This window comes from Athene noctua, chromosome Z, assembly GCF_965140245.1.
Source record: "Athene noctua chromosome Z, bAthNoc1.hap1.1, whole genome shotgun sequence".
In the NCBI taxonomy this organism is placed as follows: domain Eukaryota; kingdom Metazoa; phylum Chordata; class Aves; order Strigiformes; family Strigidae; genus Athene; species Athene noctua.
This window is the reverse complement of record NC_134077.1, coordinates 37262272-37282682: the sequence shown is the minus strand read 5'-3', so window position 1 is coordinate 37282682 and position 20411 is coordinate 37262272.

Sequence of the window (20411 nt, the reverse complement as noted above, 5' to 3'; positions counted from 1 at the left end):
TATCTTTCAGCTTATTATTTTAAGTGACCCCAAACAACAACAAAATTATGTTTATGTTTTTTTCTGTAACTTTTATATCTATTTTCATACACCTGCATTTTTATCTCATGTAGCTATGTATATCACAGCTATATGAAACATGGCCAAGATTTATGAAGCATTTTCTAGAAAATATATATTCCTCTTTCAGACTCCTCACACAGCAGTTGCCATTTTATATACATTTTAGCTCAGATCCATGAATGAACCAAGGACCAAGCTCAATCACATCCTCAGTAATGCTTGATCCTGTGTCACATAAACACCACACATATACACCAGAAAGTCTGATACACCAGAGGGTCTGCGCAGGTAGAAAAAGTATATCCTGCACCAATTGTACTGCCTACTCAAAGGCTTCTGTCTCACAGCAGCAGTAGGACACTTCACAACAGGAGGAAGATGGAAGGATTTGTGGTGGTGTTTCTTGTCCCTAACCAAACCCCTCATCACCACTAATGCCCTGATATTCTGTTGGCATATAGATTGGCAAGATCTTCATTTGTTCTTCCCTTGAAATGGGTAATCTCATAGTCACATAGTGCTCTGTGAGAAATAATGCCACTAGATAAATTGGTAGATAACCTAGAATTGAGAGTGACAGTGCCTTTTGTTTGGGTTTAATGTGACTGCAAAGGAAACTTCTCAAGGGGCACTGATGACAGAGTATTCCAGAGGAAAGGCTAAATGGTTGAGAAGAAGAGAGGAGAGAAAGAGATATTGTCCTCTTCTCCAGACTTTTCTCTTCCAATTAAGTTATAAAAAGTCAGTTCCAGATGTCATGCAACCCCCCAACTATAACTTTTGTCTTGTGTTCATGTCCCAAGTGACATACTGTTCAGCGTGTGATTGCAGAGCTCTTAGATCACACAAGTGCTTTATTCACTTCTCTGGGTGATGATGCTTGCTTGCAGTAGGAAAGACCAAAGGGGTAGTGCATTGTTCTTCAGCAGTTTATACCTTGTACTGCAAATTCTGCAACAGCTTTTACACACTGAAGAAATGTGTAGCTGAGATTTGTTAACATTATTAACACCTCTCTCATGACACTGAACATTAAGATAAGAAATCCTGAAGCAGACAAGGTATAAACAAAAGGTCAAAGTGGCTGAATGTAAATATTAAAATGATTGCTGTGTTACCTTCTTATGAACTATACATTGTATCTTGTAAAACATTGATTAATTAGTTATCAAGAACTTTTTTCACCAAAATACCAGGTATTGCAGAAGTATTGTACTGGTATCATTACTTGATTATTAGAAGTAAAAAACCCAATACAGCGAGTTGTCTAAATTGTAGTCCTAATGGATAAGCTATGACACTTCTCTCCTATAGCTGTATGGTCACCAAAACAGGATAAAAGAACTTAGCAGCATCAATATGATGTAGATAAGCAGACACTCCTTTATTAACAGCCGGGTGTGCAGGGTAGTTGTCTCACCAACAACGCACACCTAACTCGTGTAATATGCTGATTATATTGGATACAGTAATACATATTGATCAAGTTACCATACATAAACATGTTAATTCCCGTAATTCATTTTCATATTCTCACCTCTTTCTGGTCATGCACACTTGAGTCCTGAAATGAGTTGGGGGGGAGTTTTTGTGACCACCACTGACTACCGACTCAAAAGAAAGACACACACACACACACACAATGTCCTTGACTCAAGGACTTTGGCTGACATTGCAGTTTTAACATGCTTCAAGGCCCTTTCAATATAACTTTTAAAACATCTAGTCTCCAGGACTATAAATCATCCTTACCAAAGTCTAACAATGGTACCTCGTCTAGCAGCATAACTGGTTGTATGGTTCCTTTAATCTAAACACAACATCTCTACGACTACTTAAAATATTACACCACTATCTTCCATAAAAACTGATATTTCCATGTGATACCATTTAATTGATTAGTCCTAATCATTCCTTATCAAAATCTCCAAAAATCCCAATTTGTCCCAATCCAATATCGGCGAGGGTTCTTAAACGATCCCAAGAATGAGATTAAGACACAAACAAGGTCAGATGCCGTACAACCTTGTGAACTTTATTTTCTATAACAACTGATAACAATGATAGGACAGAGAGGAAAAGAAAGGAAAAGTCAGAATCCCTAAGAAAGAAAATGGTAGAGATGCAGCTAATAACCACCACCACCAGGGATCCAGTGATGTTCCATTGGCTTGGTCTCGGTGCAGGTAATGGTGCTTCAAGCTCCGCTAAAGTCCCAGCTCCAAGGAAGAGAACATGAGTCAAGTGTACAAGAGTTAACAAGCATCCCGAAACAGGATTATGCCATCCCCATTATATCCTCGAAGAGTCCGTCCATTTCCATGGAGCTCATTGCAGTATGTGCCGCCCCATGGTTCTCCATGAGCCCATGCCCAGGTGTTAATGGTGGTTGTGCTGGCGAGGGATCGACCTGCGGTGACTTCAGCCTCTGCATATCTTCCTCGCCTCAATTTCCTCTCCACCTGGCTCACACCCAGGTGCAGCTTGGTAGGCACTGCCAAGGATGTTGTTTTAACTTCAGGCAGATGTCGTGGTTTCACTGGGGACGATCAGATGCACACCTTCACAGCAACAGAATGCTGAGGCCAGGAAGTGGTAGTGGTGCAGCAGCAATGTTGAGACAAACAGAGTCCAACAAAATCCCTTACAATCATAAACTCAAATTAATAACAAATCAGTAACAGTCAGTAACAGTATGTGTTTCAATGCCAGAGTACATAAAGGCATCAACAGGTAGTTAACAAGTCAGTCCCAAAGCCAGTCTAATTATACACATCCAAAAATTTTGATGAATACTTTTTATAGAATATCTTTTAAAGAAAGTTTTGGTTTGTGAACAGATGGTTAAAATATTTTATACAAATAATATATTCTAAAGCAATAATGACCTTCTAGACACATGCCTAGAAGTCTTATGTGTAATCATCACATATAGAAAAAAAGAAATCTTTACCGTATACCAAACAAAACAAAACAAAACAAAACAATCAAGGGAAAAAATCATATATTATTCATGTATCTTTACCGTATACCAAACAAAACAAAACAAAACAAAACAATCAAGGGAAAAAATCATATATTATTCATGTATCATCTTGATTCCGAGCAAGATTTTCTTCTACCTTTAAAGTGTGAAAAAGAAGTACTGTTGGAAATATGAGAACTATTTTGTTACATGAGCTGGATCCTGAGGTTAGCAAGACTGGATCGTTGCCCTTAAGACTTTACTAAAATGAACTGTGTGGGACCTGTCTTGAAGAGGATTTAATAAAAATCAAAGAGAAAAAATACTTTAAAAGCAAGCCAAGCACTGAAATTTCTATAACAATAACAAAAGTATGATGTCCTGATCCAATGTCAGCAGATGTTTCAATATGATCCCAAGAGCAAAATTAAGACACAAGATCAAATGCCGTACGCCCAAAATAGTTTTTTATTATTAAAAGTGAAGAGGGGTAGCAATAGGACAGAATGGAAGGAAAAGACAGAAATCAAGTAAGCATCAGAATAGAGTCGCAAGGATAGTCACCACCATGGATCCAGCAGCGTACCATTGATCCTCAGTCTTCAGTTCTGTGGTGGGTGCACACACAGCAAAGTTCTCGGTCTCCTTTTAAGTTTGTCTTGTCAGTTGATTAGTATGTCTGCTCACCTTTAGTTTTTCCTCTGGTCACACAGGTTTTTGCTGACTTCATGCTTTGTCAGCAATCATTCGGCTTCTGGGGAAGAAATGCTCACCTCTTACCAGTTCAATAGTGAAGGCACAAAGTCATTAGCAATACAATAGAGCCACAAAGTATTGGGTTTATACAATGGCTCATGATCAGTGGTCCTTGTGTTTGATGAGAAACACCTCCTTTCACTCAGTCCACCTCTCCGAGGCTTACCTAAGGAGTTTCTCAATACAACTGCAAGGGAATGGGAGGGTGCATCCTTTGACACACTCCTACTACCATGGGTGACATTCTTTAGATTATTTACAAAGGCCACATTTAGTCCTTGATGAATGGTCAAGGCGTTACACCACTGACTCAAAGTATCCACACAATCAAGCTTTGAGACAATCATTTGACGTTTCAGTCTCTCACAGACGATTGTGTAGTAAATCTAATAAACTATCTTTAAAATGTGCAACAAAGAAGAAACTATTTCACTTAGAACAATGAAAAGCCTAAATGTTTATGGAGTATCACATCAGAAAAATTCCTATTTTCAGAAAAATATTCATTATTCAAAATATTAATTACATATCAAAATATTAATAAGATATTATGCTATCAATATCTACATACATCAACCTCTGAAAGAAAGATGTAATTCACTAGCCATATTTTAAGGAAGCTCTCAGAAGTTAAAGGTTCAAATTGACCTAAAAGAAGCAAGAGTATTTTCATAGAATCATATAAGCACAGAATGGTTTGTGTTGGAAGGAAACTTAAAGATCACCCAGTTCCAATTGAAGGGAAGCTGCTACAAGTATACTTGAAATTGCTAATGTACAGGGACCTGTAAAATAAGACATTTAGTTTTAACATTAGACATCACTTATGTTTTACTAGCTTTTATTTTTTTTCCTATATTTTTCCTGTATTTTACATCAGTATCGTCTTTTTAATTACCTTTTCAATATTGTTATTATGACTTTAAAGAAGTGCAACTTATTGGTTAACTTCCATAACCAACATGGAAACAAACCAGAAGAATATCGATTTGTGAGAAACCTTCTTAAATAGAAATGGAATTGCACAATTTGCAAAGAAGATTGAGCTGCTTTTCTCTGTCTTTTTCTGCTTCTGAAATATGTTCATGATGGGAAAAGTGTTAGCTCTTGACATCGCCAGAGAATACTTTCATTTTTTTCAATCACCTAAATTTAATTTTCTCTGACATCTATAATGAGACAGAGATAGCTTACAATAATTTACATTTCATTGTCCCAAATGTATGTGAAGCAGAAAACAGTTCTATGACAATAAAATTTTATTAGTTGAGCTAAGTGTAATTTACAGTTAATATATGAAAAACTTCTCAGTTCATTCTGTCTGATAAGGCAGAAAGAACAATATATTAACATAATGGATCTGTTGTTAACACTGTTTATTTAACATGTTGTCTATTGCACATAAAATTTTAGTTCGAGACTTTTTCAAAGAAAGTGACATCAATAACAGACAGTTATTGATTTGGCAGCAAGGTGATTTAACTGGTTTTGAATAAATCAAAATCAAAATCCAATTAAACTTGACTTTCTAGTTGAACTATTTATCACTGACAATTCTGGGTGAAGACTATTGACACTTGGGTAGGCCATACTTTAGTGCAATAAAATCAGGTTGCTTATACATAGTATGATCAAAAGAGAATATCTTCTATTTTATAATTCAATTTTTTATCTGAATTTGTCTTTCAAATTATTTTTTTTCTTCTTCTTCTTTTTCACAACTTCAGCTTGAAAGACCATGGTATTTACCCTTCAGTGTCCAGAAAGATACAGATTTTCTGCAAAATTTGAGAACTGATATATATCTGATAGGTTGAGGAGTTGAACTTAGAGATGTCTCTGTGCCTTTGGAAATCCAGCTCTCGTAAAAAGTGACTGCATGTGGCAGAGGGAAGATCCTGCTGTAACAGTAAACAGAATGGCAATTTTTTGGAGCCGCTGGCTGTAAATGTGTTGTTTTCACCTTCCCTGAATGTTGACCTTATTTGTTGTCTGTGGTAGGAGGCAATGGTGGGAGGCAGCAGAAGACACCCTCCTCCATTGGGTGTCTCCAGCACAGTCCTGGCTGAGGAGGGCATAGTGCTTCTTTGCAGATCTGCAGCATGCTGATGTTGCCTCTTATTTATCATCTCTCCCATGAAGACCTCTAAGACAAATGACCTTATGTACTGCTCATACTAGAACTTTACCGTGAGACAGTCAATCCCACAATGAAAAAATTACTCATTACTTTCTAATTCAGATGGGAACTGCAAATAACTTGGTATGTTGCCAGCGAGACTAGTGTATGGAAACAAATTAAACCTGATAACTCACTGCAGTACCAAGCCAGACCCTTCACTTTATATCAGGAAAAAATGAATCAGGAAATATATGTGAACATTTGACAAGTCAAAGGATTTTTGTCATAATACATTTTATTAATTTCATTGCAGGATATTTTCCTAGCAAAGGTATGCAACTAGTGAAAAGCTACCTGTTTTAGAATGTTTCAGAATGTGTATGTATGTTGTAAGTTTAAAAATAGCAGATCTCATACACATGGCCTATCCTACTCTCAAAATCAGGCAAAAGGAAATGTTTGGATTTGTAGTAGGCAAAGTCAGAAAGTACCAGCACTCAGCTTGAGGGAGCCATGGAAAAATTACACAACCAATGCAGGAACTCTCTGGCATTATCAGTACATTTATATGCTATGACCAGCAGATATTAGTAATGAGAAAAGTCTAATGACTTTACTTGTATCTGTAAATATCATGCTTGAAAAGTGTTTCACCTGATACAAGAAATGGGCTGTTCTGTCTAGTCCTGGGTCTATTCCTACAAGATGGCTACATATTTGTCTCCAGGCTGATACATCAGTTGCAGTTCTCTCTTCTTTTCTTTCAGAGTTCTGTCTTCACTATACACTTATGTCAGGGTTTATTACCTATTTTTACAAAAACTGTAAGAAATAAGACATGCAGACATTGAAAAAGAATGCACAGATCAAATTACATTTAGTTGTTGAGCAACTGCTCTCACATTCAGAACTGTGTTATTTTTTACCACTTTCTGTTTGATCCTACACATTTCTTCTGCGCTTTCCATTCTTGTGGAAGAAACAGAATTTTGCAGATCAAGAAGTAAACTGCTGCATGAAAGTCCTTATCTCTGGATTAGTGTCTTATATAGTTTATATCACAGGCTTGCTTACAAATTCATGGCACTGTCATTATTGAGGTATACTGACAAAAGACGCTACACCTTCTACACATGAAGTGTGTATTAATTCACTCCTAGATGTCATATTCCCATCCTACATGTTTCTCTTGCAGTAGACATTGTAATTAAAATAATAAAGAAACATTTTGCTATCAACAAGTAGGATTTGCATTTTAAGATATAAGTAATACCCACCACTGAGTTTTCACGCTCAGAGAATATGAAGATTTCTGAACCCATTAAAACTCAGTTTTGTTTCTTAAATATAAGTATAGTGTTATCATGTACTAAAGTACCCATGGCTCATATTTGCTTGTTTTTTGACGCCAAATCTATTACTCCCTATTCTATAAAACTGTTGCTGTCAGCCATTACCTCACCACATGTTAATTAAAAGTTTCCATATTCAGCTTCACACACTTATTACCATCTGAGCATTGCTAAAATGCAATGTGGAAAGAAAGGCTTACATTGGTTTAATGGTAGTTTTCAAAATATTAATTCACAAGCTGAAGATTTAGGAGGTAGGTATTGTAAAGGTGTTCTGAGTGTCAATTTCTGTTTCTACTCTGTACTACTGAATACCTCTGACAACAGAACTATTACTTTGCACAACATTACTTCTAAAAGAGACTTCTGAGAAAGATGCAGATATACATAACTATGATAGAACTTACACACTCTTCCTGGTTTAGAGAAAATGCCTACTAACCCGTTATTTCTATGGAGATGCAAGATAAATATTTATAACATAAGACAATAGCACTGGTACACTTGTATGTCACTGTAGTAAGTGTGACTTTCCAAATAATGTCTGTTATGTATAAGATGAGATTTATTCATGTTGTCTGAAGACACTGAAAAATTGTGTTGTAGAATTCAACAAACAGGCATTACAACAATTAATCTTTAACTTCTCATGGAACCATGTTATGTATAATTTATTAGTCTAAAGGAAAATGTCTTGAAGAAACTTGTCACAGCTCCTTCCCTTAGAAATCCAACACCCAATGTTCAACAAGCTAAAGAGGTGGAGCATGACAGTATTGTTGGAGGATGCAAAGCAATCTATACAAGGCTTTTAGGTTAGATGGACTTAGGAGAGTCTGACAAAATGTTTCAAGGGTAGAAAGCTCAAGAAGGGGCATACAAAGCATGAAGTCAATAAAGGAGTTCTGGCAACAGGAGAAATGAGGTATACGCATGTGTGAAAATGCACGAGACAGAGTGGTAATACACTAAAAAAGATTGCTCGGTGGAAAACTTTAGCACAAAAAAGAATGAGGAACTGGCAATCAAAAGAATTCTGAAAGTGGGACTCTTGCTGACCCTTGCAACGGAGCAAAGAGCATCTCAGCAAACAACACTGGAGCTGAACAAGGAAAGTCACATAGAAATTAGAATATTAAGATATCTGAGCTTATTTTTATGGTGGGGTTTTCCTTTCCTTTTATAAACTCCAATTCAAAAATGCTGCCCAATGAGCTGCAGCATATTTCCTTTTCAACACAGCAAAGTCCAGATTTTTTAGAATAATGCTACCATATCAGAATGCATGAGAAAACAGAGACAATTTTACTCCTTATTCTCAAATTTTACAGTTTTCTTATTATTCTAACTGGAAACTTACTTCTGAAAATCCAAGAGGTGTTCTTTCCTTATACTTCCAAGAAGTTCTGAGTAAGTATGAGTAGGAATTTGGAACTTTCTGAACAACAAAAAAGTTCCAGCTGGTAGCTGATAGAAATAGATTATCAGCCAAAACAGGAAGAATAGAAGCCAAAATTTGGAGGAATGTATATTACTACAGCATGTATTACCCATATGTTTGCATATACAAAGATCCATGTACACACATGCACTTATTCAATAATAATTTAATCTAAGTAAATGAAAACAATATATTGTAATAAACATAGAATGCTGTGTGATACAACAACTGTCACTGAACATACCCACTTCATGTCTTATTTTCCACTTCAAAATAAAGTTTAGTATATAGAAGATCAGAATGAATGGGCAATTTGGAATTTTTACTGCACACTATGATGACATGCTGGAGAAAGAAAAATCCTGAGCAAAAATTGCTTCTGTTGGACAGCTGCTTTTTCAGATTATGTGATCCCTATATGGCTGGCAATCCCGTACATCAATTACAGATGCATAGATGCTGATTAATTATGATAACAAATAACGCATGACATTTTGTGCTTTATGTATTTTTTTTCAATATTTGTTACACTTTGTTACAGAGTGAACTTCTTCCTTCTCACATGAATAACCAATGTACTATTTACAACCTAAACAGAACCGCATACCACACAGTTATGCTTACCACAAACAAGAGCTTTCCATCCATTCAAGAGATGAATCAGAGCAAATGTTTAGAAAGACAGCTGATAATATTTTACAGCTGATTCATTCACACAATTTTATATTTTGTTGGAGTTTTTAACCTGGCAGTGACTTCTTCATTAAAGTACTAGCCCATTATTAACACTTCCTCAAGATTTATATTTTGACTAAAAAAAAAAATAAAATCATATACAGATATTATTCCAGAGGTCAACAAGACAACAAGAGGTCGACTTCCACAACACAAGATATAAATGAGTGCTTCAGGAAAAAATAAACAAAAAAATATAGGTAGAGGTATGGAGAGTGCAGTCATACTGAATTGACTGTCCATACAGAGTTCTCAAATTATTTTTTAAGAGCTTTTTTAACATTTTGACTAGTTGCTATGGCGATTAGAATTCTGTTTTTGTTAATACAATAAAAATTCACTTCACCAACATGATAGAAAGTCACTAATGCTATTCGACTTTTATCACATTAGTACTTTTCTTGTGACATTAGAAACTCAGTGGAGGACAGGAAAGTCACTGATTCTATGGCAAAGTCCCTAATAGAAAGTAACAGTTACCAGTGTGATATGAAATATGTATTATTTCACAGGACATCAGTTTTATTTATTACATTACCTGGTTTTGGAAGACTGTTGCTGGTCCAACTACAAACACATGATTTTTTCTTGAAGGAATCAGTTTTTTAGTTTTTTCATTTACTTTTTTTTTTTTATTATTATTTAAAAAGACAATTAATACAATTTGTAATATGTGGTGGTTTATTTTTTTTTAATTTGCAGATTTTATTCTAAAGAGGTAGGGCCTGATCTAAAGCCTGTTATAGAAAATCAAAGTGTTTCAGTCAAGGTTTGTGGATTTAATATCCTTTCATAAGAAGATAGCTCATAGATAGCTAAATGTTTAATAAAGTCCTCTCTATAAAAGACAGAGAGGTGTTAAGTGATTTGAACTTCCATATTTATATTCATTTGAAAATAACTTTGAAAAGTCTTATAAATTGACATCAGTCATAAAGTGTTTTCAAGTCACTTTCCTAATAAGCTGATTAAGAATTCAGAAAAAAAAAAAAAAAAGTATTACATTAAAAATGCTATTTTGTCAATCCTAATGCAAATTGATTACTATCTAACTTTATTTTTTTTAAACTTGGGTAGAACTTTCCTTTTGATTAAATCTGGATTACCTTCCATCGTTCAAAACAATCTGTCACAACAGGTACTTAGAGAACTCACTGACATATTTTTCAGTTCAAAACTTTTAGAAATATATTAATTCAGTCTGTTTTAAAACAACTACTTATTTGTGAAGTAAATTGTGAGGGAACGTATGGAACTGTGTCCTTATTTTAGAACCAGATCTAGGTCATCTATATCCTGAATTGCAGCACTAAAAAAAATAAATAAATAAACTGGAAATAAAAGACAAAACCTTAAGAAATATAACAACCTTCATTCATAAGGTGTTCTGTAACAAGAGGAAATATTTTCCTATGGTGTCAGTACATTGGCAATCACTAATGATTTTCTCTTACAGAGCAGATACTCAGCCTCTTGAAGAATTATTTAGCCTATTACAGAGAATACTGACCTTTACAGGCCACTAATCTGATCTGGCATAAAAATTCCCATGCTATTTTCAGGAGAAATGTTGTGCTTCTGGAATAATACTCTCAGACCTCAGTGATTTGTTGACATTCTCTCTGTCCCAGAGTGCACAGTCAATATAAAACTTATTACCTCTCAAAGGAAGAGATAGTTTGAAGTCAAGTCTCAAGCTTTGCACGGTGGTTTAATTAGTTCATATTTACACAGCTGTGTGAATCAAGATGACTTCTGGTCACAATTATCAGCTTTTTTGTCTTGAAGTCACTGGCATAAATCATACTGGAATATTTCCTGCAAAGTTCTGCAGAGGGAAAAAATGTCTACCCTCAACACCAATCACTTTAGAAAGACAGCCTTCATTAGCATTGTGGATGTAATCTCAGCATTAGCTTCAGACTGAGAATGACTTGGTACTCTGGCATTAACCATTCAACTGCAATTTCATTGCAAAAGTTTGCTTAGAGATTAGTAGTATCCTACTACTTTGGAGACCACAAAGGTAATGAAATATCTAATTCTTGAACCATTTGGTGGCTTTTAAGGTATGGTTTATACATTTCAGTCAGGCTAGTAATCACTTGGTATTAATAGATTTGTTTTGGATTCCAGATTTTGCTTATTTAGTTTGGCAAGAATGTTGCATACAACATGGAAACATGCTTCCCTGACAGTGGAGTTCCAGTCCCCAAAGTCCCAAAGTGCATCATGAAATGCAATCACGATGCAGTAGTCTAAGAGTGACGTAAAGATGGTCCTTAGCCTTCCCATTGTTCTGTTCTTGATATAGAGACTAATGTCTTCACAAAGGCCCAGTCATGTATTGATGGTCTCTTCAATAGCCATGGGATGTTTTCTTCACAGAACGTATGAGGAGTAAAGAAATATACTAGTTAGAAAAGCAAACCAATGCACAACACTATGTATGTATGATGTATATATTCTTTCTAGGGTCTATGATATTTTGATTACAAACTAGTGTGCAGCTGAAATATTGCAGATTCCAAAAGGAGTTAGCACACTGCTGTGCAAACAAACAAACAAACAAACAAAAACCAAAACAAAAACAAAACCAAAACCAACCCAACAACAACAACGAAATAACCAAACCAAACCCCAAAATAAAATTTAAAAAGATCTGCAATATCAGTCTGGACTGCCATCTGCAGAGCATCTTTGCAGTTTTTCAGAACTGTCTACTTCTTGACATATATCTAAATGTGATCTGGTTTATTAAGCTAAGCAAGCATGAGAACAGCACATAGAGAAAAATACTAACATTTTCCAATATAATTATAATTCCAATATAATTATATACGTATGTATGAGTGAACATATACATGTACTTGAGGTTATATGCATGAGATAAAAATCTACAAAAATAGTAAATATATAGCTAAATACAGACTCTCCTGTTCACAAAACTTCTATCTGGGGAGCACATAAAACTGGAGGATGCTAAAAATACAACTGTTGTTGTACAAGTACATGTATATGAAAAAATAAAATAAAATAAAAAGAAACCAATTATGTAAGTTGAGTGGACCTAGTTATAAGTTATGTCCTGTACTTCATACTTGACAAGCATCAGTGTCTAAATTCTCTAATTAATCTTCCAGTATACTAAAATAGAAACTGGGTTTGTGTGTATTTCATCCATGTCTTTCTTCCAGACACTGAGGTTTACCCTCTATTTTCACTTCACCCAAAGCTTTTCCAACATACATTACTACTAGTAGTTAATAACACTACCTCTCTTCTATTTTGTTGACATGCAAGTATAAAAAAGATTTTCAGTTACAACGTATCAGATATAAATATATCAGATTCTTCTTTTAATTTTATTAATGATTGAAGGAAAAATGTCCCTTACGAGCTAAACCTGAAAAAAATGCTTTTTCTCTCGGAAAATCAAAAGTTCCTTATGTCAAGTTGGTCTCTTCACTGTAGATACTCCTAGAGATCATAAAATTTTTTGGAAACAATGCACACAAAAGTGATAGACCTACTCCAGTGATCATCAGGCAAGCGTCACCTCCAGAAGCTTCAGCACAGTCTTCAGAAACAGATTTTCTTTCTCTTCACTGGGTTATAAATTATGTAAATATAAGTGATTCTGTATTCTAGTATATCTGCACTTCTTCATGGCATGTGACATGAAATTATGATTTTTAAAGCTTGTATTTTAAGAAAGGAGCACATAACATGCAAAATTAATTCAGAGACAACCCACTATATTTAGAAATCTGCCAATGATTAGGTATCAGTGAGCCAGGTATTTTCTAGCAGCACTTACAAGAGAATGATTTTTTTGTCTAAATCTATTTGATAGTTTTATAAATCTTTTAAAAATAAATAAATTTTGCCCTTATGTTTGTAGGATTGTGAAGAATGAAAGTAGGTTGCGCAACATTGTTGTTTAACATGAAGGTATTGAAACACAGATAAATGTTGTATAATACTTTCTAAGATTATCTGGCAAAAAAAAAAAGAGCAATGCAGTTTTGTTATATAAAGTAATTTATTCTGAATAAATGAGAAAATGTATTGACTGTTAATATTAAAATGAGACTTCCATACGTATATTCTGTCTTGTCTAGAGTTCTCTCCTCAATCTTATGCTAATCTCAGAAAGTATAATAAAAGAAGATCACAGAAAAATCCACGTGTTAGGAAAACAATGTATTTTTGAAACTTTGACCCATCAGTTATTAAAGAAAAATCTCATCAATAGACACCTTAAAAGTACCTGGACATGAAAAAAAAGACATTTAGTACTTTGGTGCTTTTCAAAGTCTTCCTGATAACAGCACAAAATAACATGATTATATTGATGGAAAAGAAGCTATAGAAATATTCCCTAAGAGAAGTTTCAAAATTAGATGCAACAGCTAATGACTAAGGACCATTACATACTCAGAAAAACTTCCAAAATTACGTGACAAATTCATTTAACTTGACATTTCTAAAATTAGATGGGATATATCTTCTAGAGGCATTCTGAATGAGCTTATATATATATATATAGATATATATATAGAGATATATATAGATAGATATATATATATATATATATATATATATTGGTTGTGTATGGAAGCAGAGACTGGGACCAAAACATGGTAGAAACTGACATCCAGAGTTCATCTCTTTCCTCTAAGGTGGCCTGCTTGGGCCAACTACACTGAAATATACTGATTCCAACAAACATACTTTTTGATTTCAGCTGCTCAACAGTGGATTTAAAGAAAGAAAAAACTGTAGCAAGGGTAATAAAATGGTTATACTGACATCTTCTTTGATGCCTCACTAAGGTACCTTGTTTCTCAAATTTGAAGTATAGTAGTGGTGAGATATGGGTTGGGAAAGAATCTCAACCGTTTACCACGCTTTCAAGGAGGTTTACATGGAGGACTGCTCAAATAGAGAAGAGGTCAGTATACAGAGAGGCTTGCTTAGCTGCTGTGACCATATCTTCCCATAACATAGCCTTTTCCCTGTTAGTTTTTCACCTCCAAAAGTCCATTTCTGACAGCACAAATATTTTGTGTCACTAAAAACTTTAGAGAGGTAACTACAAATTTGGTTAATAAGAAGAGATTAAGATAAACAACAAACTGGGAGGTCCTGTGGGATCTACACCCTTAATTCCTTAATTCCATGAAATATTTTAACTTGATAAATTCTCATAAAAATAATAAAAGTCAGATGCTAGATTTAACTGGTAATAATAAAAAGGAAATGGATGGAACAAAGAAACAAAGGCACATTATATGAAATATCCTACATACTTTGACAATTTCTAGAAAAGTATGTAGTCAATTAACAGTTCTAAAATGTGGTTATTCAGTACCCTAACTTTAATGTAAGCAGGAAGCAGCAGTTGCAGCAACAAAAGGAACAGCAGAGAGGTTTAACCTCTGGGAAGGAGTTCAGCAGGGCTGTATTATGCCATTGCATCTATTCAGGATTTCTACTGAAATGGCAATGAACATTTATCTTGATGGTTACAACAGAAGAATTCAAATTAGAGGAAGAAAATTCTGTAATGTCCAGTGTGCTGTTGATGTTCTTATCACTGAGTCTGAGGAATTTCTTTGCAAGCCATTAATGAGAGTGGCTGTAGCTAGTTTGGACTGAGACTATCTGAGAAAGTGAAAATGCAGAGGAGTGACATAGAGGACTGGTATTGCGGTTTGAGCTCAGAGGGCAACTGAGCACTACGCAGCTGCTCACTACCCTCTTCCCATCCAGTGATGGGAAGAAGAAATAAAGCGAAAGGCTCCATAGTTGAGATAAGAACAGAGAGGGATAAATCACCCATTACAGTCATAGATGACAGACAGATTTCTTAGGGGAAGAAAAAAAGAACATATATTTAATTCAGACACTAACAACAATACTTAACAGACAGAATAGGACAGTGAGAAACATTACCACATGCTTGAAAACACCTTTATTATGTTTAGTGAGAATATCGTTAACCATTGTTAGTGTTAATATTGTTTTATTTGTTGCACTGCTTGGCCTTATTACTGGTTGTGCCATGTATTTTTCTCTGCTTTTTTCAATTAATTCAACATGTTGTGACCAATATGCAATTTATAGTTGCCTCATCACTGGACAATGTTAACTATATCCATGCAGTGTACGAGCCAAAACCTTCAATTGTGAAAATTATATGGACAGATGGTTTTTCCCTGTTTTCTTTTGCTATGTGATTTTGTCATGTTAATGTTTCTTCTTGCCGTACATTGTTTCACATTTTATACAATTGATTACTGTTTCATTGGATGGATCTTTTCTGGCCTTTTCTAAACAACTGTCCTTTCTTAAAGCCACCATGAGTCCTGAAACAATCTTTGAGCTATTGGATGTTGTGAGAGACTGAAATATCATACGAGTGTCTCAAAGCTTGCTTGTGTCGGTGCAAATTTCAAGGACAAGTTGTTGCAACCTGTGGATGGGTCTGAGGAGTGTCACCCAGGGAAGTGGGAATGTGTTGAAGCATGCACCCCCCATTTCTTTGCAGTTGCATTGTTGGACTCCTTAGATAAGCAACAAAGGGGCAGACTATACTGATCTGGCCCATCTTGTAGCCATTTGTGACTCTGTTGTGTACACCAGACACCATGTATACATTGCTAATGAACTGGTAAGAAGAAAATGTTTCTGCCTGGGAAGCCAGATGTAAAAAAACCCACCTAAAAGTGGAAAGATATGCTAATCAGATGATATGATGAACTTAAAAGGGAACAGAAAACTTTTCTTGGTGCTAGATTCATGTGCACCAACCACCAAAGAATTGAAGACTGAGGATCAATGGGACACCCTGGATCCATGGTGGTGACTATTGTAACTCTATCCTGCATGCTTGCTTTATTTCTGTCTTTTCCTTCCCTTCTGTCCTATTGCTACCACTCTTCATTATTTTTTAATAATGACTTTAATACACATTATGCATTCATGCGAAATATCTCCCTGACTCTAAACAAGACCAGTTGTTGGATATGTACTCAAATATCTGAACATGGAGGGGAAAAAAAGTGTCTTTAATTGGCATGCCAATACCTAAAGAGAAATTCACATCAGATTTGTGGATGAACACAACTTGGAATAAAACTGCTGATAGAAACCAAAAATTAAAAATTACTAATACTGAAACTAATGCTCCCTATTGTACATGTGTTCAAAGATGTAATCCCTCAAAGGGTAAAGGCAAAGTAGACTGCACTGGGAGTATATATGTAAGAAATCACACTACTTGTAATCAAACTTTAAATATTGGAACCTCCCTAAATCCTAACATTATTACATCCTGGCCAGTACCAGAAGGGCATGGATGGTATTGGTTGTGCAATGATATAGCCTATAAAACGTTACCTGAAAATTGGAAAGGGACCTGCATCTTAGGCACAGTAGTCCCCAATATAACAATATACATCTCCCTCCACTCTCAAGGTGGATGGGTTAGACCACCCCTCAAACGGATTTGAAGGAAGAATCCATTAATAGAAAACATTTCATAGTTTTGTTCATTGGTTTCTCCCTTGGTTAGGGGTGAGTGAATTAGAAAAGCCATGACAGAAGATACTGAGAACAGAACCTTAGATGCTCTCCAGGCAATCCAAACTGAAGTGTCCAGTCTGTCAGGAGTGGTACTGCAAAACAGAACAGTGCTGGATCTTTTATAATCCTCCTGAGGCGGAGTATGTACGATAATAAACACTAGCTGCTGTGTGTATGTAGGTCAAAGTCAGAAAGTTCTTACAGATTTACAAGACATATGGAAAGAGACTCAAGTCTTGCACCAAGATGATACCTCTTGGGGCTTTGAAGAAATTTGGCACAAGCTAACCTCTTGGTTAGCTAATTTTGCTTGGTTCAAGCAAATTTTTGTGGCATTATTAACACTGCTTTTATTTGAAGTTTTGACTTGCTTATTAATCCAGTTTGGTCTGTGGTGTTGCAGGAAAAATGTAAGTGACTACGAAAATTGGAAGCAAAACAAAATAAAACACCAAGTAAAAACAGGGAAGTATTTTGAGAAAATCTTAGCTGATAATATAATTTTATGAAGTGAAAGAATTCATTTACTGTATAGAAAAAGGGGGACTTTATGAGGGGAAAAAGTTGATAACTAATCTGTACCTTTAAGACTCTGAGCCTTTAGCTCACCTAGCTGCAGAGAACTGATAAAAACAGCAGGTCCTCGAAGATAAGGAAGATACAGCCTGCCTAGAGACAATGGGACTATGCAGAGACCGGTTCTGACCACCTGAAGCACACAGCTCAGCAGAAACTAGCAAGAGGTCAGAAGTTTACCAGCGACGAAGACTTCAAGCCTTCATTAAATGACCACCAGAGAACACCCAACGATCACCACCACATTTTACAGAGCAGGTGTGGTTGGGGCGGGAACTATGTAAATTATTTCTGGGAAATCATTTGAATACTCCGTCCTTTTCTTGGAAAACTCATGCATATGTATGTAGTATACTGCCTATATAGCCTGAGGGCTCTTAAGATAGTCACCTACTCTGGTGTGGGGTCCTCCATAGGCTGATCCATCATGGACCTTCATGGGTGGCAGGGACAGTGGCCTCTCCCATCTCACAACAGGATACAAGAGGACTCTACACCAGGGCACCTCCCCCGCCTTCTCTTCCTTTCTTCCATTGACTTCCGTGTTTACATAGCTGCCACAACTCCTCACAACTGCCCACCCCTCCTCCAAGATTCCCCTTCTTAAATACTTATTGCAGAGGTGCAGCCGCCATTGCTAATTGGCTTGGTCTTGACCATAGGCGGGTTTGACTTGGAGCCAGGGGAGTTTCAGAAGCATCTTACAGGGGGCCACAGCCCCATCCCATGCTACTAAAAACCCCCAGCACAACTTGAAAGGAAAATATTACAAAAATAACACAAAAAGAAGATCAAGAAGTCAATCAAATAGCGTCTTCACAAAGTTTTTATTGTAGGAATATGAAATAAAACTACGCCTAGAAGACTTTAATAATACCTATTAGATAAATAAAGTCTGGGAAGAAAATTGAACCATTTTTTATTCCTGGTGATGTGTCTAATCTGGCAGTAAGCAGTAAGTCATGGTTATAACATTCGTTTTTACTTTTATTTTACTCTCCTGATTTACATTCTTACAGAATATGAACATTCTTGTATTCTTTATGTCTCTTTTTTTGTTTATTTGCTGTAATTCATTTTATGAAGAAAGTATGTGTGTGGAAGGATTGTATTTTTCCAAAATTTTAGTGAAAATCCAACACATAGTGAAAACCAGAAGGAAAAACCTATAGCAAATATATCTATACTCTTTACAAATCATTATTCTACCTTTATATGGAAAGAAAGCAGACATTATGCTAGCTGGCAAACTGTCAGTGTAACCAACTACTACCAACTAATAAACACAGCTGAATAATTTGTATTCAGTCAAACTCCACTTACAGAATACAAGGCTTACTACCAGGAAGCTTGCTAATAAAATATCTACTTTAAAGAGAAAATACACTATAGTTCAGTGTTCTGACTATTTGAAATAATAAAATGAAAACATAGTTTAACAAAAATGTTCTGGATAAAAAGCAAGCACTAAAGCCAATCAAAATCAAAAGATAATAAAGGCTCAGGCCAAACCAAAATAAATTAGGAAAGCATTTGTTACTGTCAGGTAAAGCAGAGTCTGTAATCCTCAACAGATATATATCCATGAAATACTGATTTCTGTAGAATCACACCATCTTACCCTGCCTGCATAACTAGAGTTAATGGTAGCTGGCTGAAAAAAGAGGACACTTGTACTTATTTTTCAGACTAATAGAGTTTTATAAATAAATATTTTAAATATTTTTTTTTTTAGAAAGCTATTTGCATATTTTTACAGCAGAAGACTTTTGTGAAGGTATTGTACGTAGAGCAGAACTGTAATGGGAAGTAATCAAGACAGGAACTATAGTTTTTTATTTTTCTCAGTTCTTTCTCAAGTAGAACGCCTATATGTGGTGGCTATATATACACCAGGAAAATCTCATGAAAATTAGATATTTAAAACTGATACTAGTATGAGCCATGAATTCTTGTCCTTGTTCCCTAATCCTGAACTACTTTACTACAAGAAAAACAAGCTTCATTTTACAGGAACTGTTCTTTCTCTGAGTAAAAATTATTATATTTTAAGACAGGTTTTGTATGTTGCTAGTTTATAATATGAACTGATTGTTTCTCTGAACTGGAAAAAAAAGGAAAAAAAAGGAAAAAAAAGACCGGCAAATCAAATTCTAAAAGTCACAAATATTCAAAACAGTACTGTCCTGATCCAACATCAGAGGAGGTTTCCATACCATGCCAAGAGCAAGATTAAGACACAACCAAGGTCAAACACCATATAAGCTTTCAAATTTTATTCCCATAGAAAGAGGTAATAGTGATAGGACAGAGGAAAGCAGAAGAAGTCAGAACAACTAAGCAAGCAAATGGAAGAGATGCAATGAGCTCAGTTACCACCACCACTAGAGGCATCCCGTTGGTTCAGTCTCAGTGCAGGTGATGGGGGATCTCCCAAGAGGAGAGTATGCAGTCCTTTTATCATCCCAGTACCCACAATTAATCCACTCATTTCCACATACCTCATTATCATATTCACCGCCTCTTGTTCCTGCATGTGCGCATGCCCAGATTTTTACAGTGGTTATACCAGGGTGGGGGTCTGCCAGTGACACCTTTAACCTCCACACATCCTTCTCATCCTGACTTTTTCCCCCAGCCCTGCGTGCAAGTGCAGCTTAGTAGATGTTACAAAAGATGTAGTTGCTCCAGCTTCGGGCAGACACTGTTTTTTTTCAGGGATATTTTCATCTTCTTCAGGGCATACTTCTTCATGGCAACATTTAGGCAGTGGTGCAGTGTTGAAACAGGCAGTTGACAAGTTGACAC